Raw genomic sequence first — 4,165 nt, 5'->3', positions numbered from 1 at the left:
TTGGTTTGGAGGGGATTAGGGCCAACAGCAAGGAGATAGGTGAGAGGCTGCCATGATAATCAGGATGTGTTGGGTGAACAACTTCTAAACTCAAGGTGTCTAGGATGGGTAGGAGAGCCACAAATGTCTCTTCACACATATTGAGGGAGGTACTCCTCCAGAGAATTGGCCTGAAGACTGGGGACCAAGGCTCTGAGCTGAGCTGTGCCCTATGGAGGTCAAACTTTTGTATTTGTGTTTTCCCCTTGGATTCTGAGAAGTTTTATAAAGCATGTACAAATGGAAGATGTGGCATGCTCCTACATTTGCAATTCCCCTTTGCTACCTAACACCTCAGTACACTGCCAGCCTTATGCAGTGGGTATGGAGAATAAAGGGAAGGCAGCCTGCCGACTTCACCTCTTGCTGGAGGAGTGGGCCAGCATCCTGGAGTTGGTGGAGGAAGACCTGGGCACAGACTTGCAGCAGGACCCCTCACTCCCAAGAAACACCAGCTAGGGGTAACTCTTGAAGGGCAATGACCAATGCTTTTGTTGCAGTCCTTTCTCTCTCTTACCCCTCACAGCCAGTCATTCAACTTGTTTGATAATTTCTTTGGTCTAAATCCACTTCTCCATTCCCATACCATTACTCTATGTATTACCTAACTGTTCTCTATAGCTGTCTTTTTTCCCTGTCTTTTTCATTCAGAAAACTTCTATTTGCCCATCAAGGTCCAGGTTATAATTGTCACCTCTTCTTTGTGATATTCTCTGACTGCTCTACATAGACTAGACAAACACACACTCATTCGTACATACACACACACATATATGTTTTATATACAATTTACAATATATTTCTATATAATTTACAGTATTGGTCTGGGAGTTTGAAGACCTAGATATAAATCTGAGTGGTTTCACTTACCTAGCTGTGATACTTTGGGCAAGTTATTGATCCCATTTTAACTTCTTCCTTTCCTCATTTGTAAAATGGGTGCCTAATATTTATTCCATGGGTTGTTGTGAGACTTAATAAGATGTGCATTGAAGTGTTTAGCATATAATGCACATTGTAAACATTTGACAGTTAAGTTTCTTGCATTTCATATCACATTGCACCATGACTATCTATCATTCGATGTGAGGTATCCTTTCCAATAGTGAGTGATCATGAGAGAGAACTGCTTTCTGCTTATTTTTCTCTTTGCCTGCATAGAGGGTTCTATAATAGGCAGCCAGCTGAATGAATTCGCCAGTGAGCCCCAGAGAGGAGTGGAAAGCGTTTTTGAGTTGGGCCTATTTGATGGGGTTGGATGGGCTTAATGTTCCCAGTTTGGCCAATCAGCCAAAGGTTTAAGCAGAGGAAAGAGAAGGTTCCACCTTTTCTTGTACCCTCATCACTCCTGATGGCTCTCCTTGGACCTTAAACCATGGAGCTGCATTCTGAGCCTCCTTGGTTATCTTTGTGGGTGGTTGTGCCTCAGTGCCTCCATGGGCATGGATCTAGAGCTTCAAGCATCCCATCCTCTGCTCAGCCTTCCCCCAGGCCTGCCTTTCCCCACAGCCCTATCTGGCTCTCTCACTGTTAACATCGAAGGACGAATGTAGTCCTATATTTCAAAGTCATCAGGCAGATCTGATTAATTTTGGGAATGAACTACATGGAGATTCATCACAAACTTTCAGGTATGAGCAGCAATAAACAAAACCAGAGCATGGAGCACTATTTATTTATTAAAACAGTAAATTGAAGGGAAATGGGCTATTTATTTTGCACGATGTCTTCCACAGAAATAATTGGCTCATTAATCACATTCTCACTGTGGTCACGTTTGGAAGGTGAAGCTTACCAAGGAATTGAAACAGGGTTGGTGTTTATAGCCCTGGCAATGTATGGAGCACAGAGAGATTGGGTACCAGGCTTGACACACCCTGTGGTTTGTGTAGCAAGTGTGAAGGCAGCCAGGTAGCTGAGAGGTAGTATTGTATAGTGGTTAAGGCCACAGGATGGCAGCAGGGGGTCCAAGTTCAAATCTTGCCTACAACCATTTGCTAGCTATATGACCTTGGGCAAGCTATTTAACCTCTGTGCCTCCTTTTCTTATCTATAAAACGATATCTGTAATAGTAACTACCTTGTAGGCTGCAATGAGTTTAAGTGAGTTGGTGAAGCACCAATACAGAGCCAGGCCAGGCTTGGTGCTTCTATGAGGGTTAGTTGTAGTTTGCCCAGGCAGAGTCTCAGGGTGGGGTGCTCTGGTATCATGGGAGCTTTGAGCACAGGGATATTGTGGGGTTCCCAGTGTAGTTGGGGCTAAGAGGGTAGGCTTTGGAGTCAGCTACCCTGGATTCAACTCCAACCTCTGCCTCTTACTGGTTATATCTCCTTATAGAATGATTTGGTTTTCTGTGACTCAGTTTCCCAATTGTAAAATGGAGATGATAATAGTGTTACTTCATAAGGCTGTTATGAATATTAAATGAGAAATAAATGGAAAGTCCTTACTTCAGGGCCTGGCCAGAGAACTAATCAATTAATATTTGTTATATTATCATTTTTAAGAACTTTTTGGCCTGTCATTTCCCCTAGGTGATTATACTAGGTAAACAGACATGTGGGGACTTCAGCCCCCTTCCCTGCAGGGAGGAGGAAGAGGCCAGAGCCCAAAAAGGGAAGGGCCAAGGAAAGTGCACAGACAGCAAAGGCCGATGCCCCAAGTGCAGCTGGAAGTGACACCAACAACCAGGGCTTTTGGTCCATGAGGTAGAATCTGGCACTGAGGAATAGGTGACTCCCTTGGCAGTAGCATCACCAGGCAGTGAGGGGCTCCAGAGAACCAACTCAGTGGGCTGGAGTTCATGGAATGAGAGTCCTGGAGCCAGCACAGCAGGGCAGGCTGGGAAGGCAGGATGGCAAGGCCAAATTGTTGCAGATATGCCTGGTTTGCCCCTCTCCTGCTCACCCACTCTGCTATTCTTGCCCGTAGAAGCTAGAGGCATCAGCATTCCTTTTAATACATCATTCCTGATAGCTGCTACCAATTGAATGCACTCAAATGGATAGGATCTGTTTGCTATACCAGGGCTTCAAGGTCAAGTCTCACCCCACACTCATCCAGAGCATAGAGACAACTCCAGGCTCCTGCATGCTGGTGGAGCTGAGATGGTCAGGGGTGCCCTCCTCTGAGATCAGGAGGGGCTGAGCCTGTAGATGGGGGCCTGGAACTCCAGAGGAATCAGGTGGGAAGACCTGACAACATCCTCAAGGGACTTGTGCTGTCACTGGAAGACATCTTTCTCCTCTCTCTTCCATGTCAGTGAGAGAAATAAATAAAAGCAAAACTATGTGGTGTGGTTAGGTTCAGTGCAAGAGGCATTCACAGCTGGGGAGAGAAGTGAGTTGGGAAGATGGGAGAGGCAGTAAGTGGCCTCGGATGCCTAGACCAGGGGAAGGCTGGGGTGAGTGTGCTGGTACTCTCCTTCTCTGCCCTGCTCTACAGTGGCCTCTGCCAACAGCCTCAATTTCTCTTTCGCCCTCTCTCCAGGTGGATTTGGCCAGTGGGAAGCCTTAGTATAGCACCTGTCAACAGGAGGAGGAGAGTAGAAGCATTTTCCCCCAGGTCTGCCCCCATCCCCCAAGTCTCCCTCCCTGCCAGCCTGTGGGTCCAGCAGTGGGGGTTCCTCTCTCTCTGTTGGGTGGTCATTCCCATGGCTCCAACTATCTACACGGTTTGCGCCTCTGATCATGGGAGCAGGAGCCATATCCCACTCTTGCTATCATGGTGTGCTTCACCTGACCTGCCCTCACTTCTGAAGACCTGCCTTCATTAAACTCTCTTCCATGACCCCTGAGTGGGACCTCTCCTACCTGCTAAGACTCCAACTTACAAGCAGAGTTTGGGAGAATCTTTTGTGCCCCAGGCAGGGAAGAGGCCAGGTTTACCAGGGGCATTTCCATGGCCAAGATATAAGAGAGCAATGCAGATGAACCAGGCACATGAAAAGGGGCCAGCAGAACATCTTAAGGAAGCAGAAAGTATTGGGGCAAATAGCCCTCACATTAGGGATCCTTTTCTTGGAGTCCTCCTTTAGTAGTTCAAGTCCTTTGGAAGGACTGGGTGTGCCTCTTAGGAACCATAAAGGAACCAAGGGGTGGGGTCAGGTCCACACTTGAGCCAGAG

Source organism: Dasypus novemcinctus, chromosome 10 (assembly GCF_030445035.2).
Source record: "Dasypus novemcinctus isolate mDasNov1 chromosome 10, mDasNov1.1.hap2, whole genome shotgun sequence".
NCBI lineage: Eukaryota > Metazoa > Chordata > Mammalia > Cingulata > Dasypodidae > Dasypus > Dasypus novemcinctus.
This window is presented reverse-complemented; position numbering follows the sequence as displayed.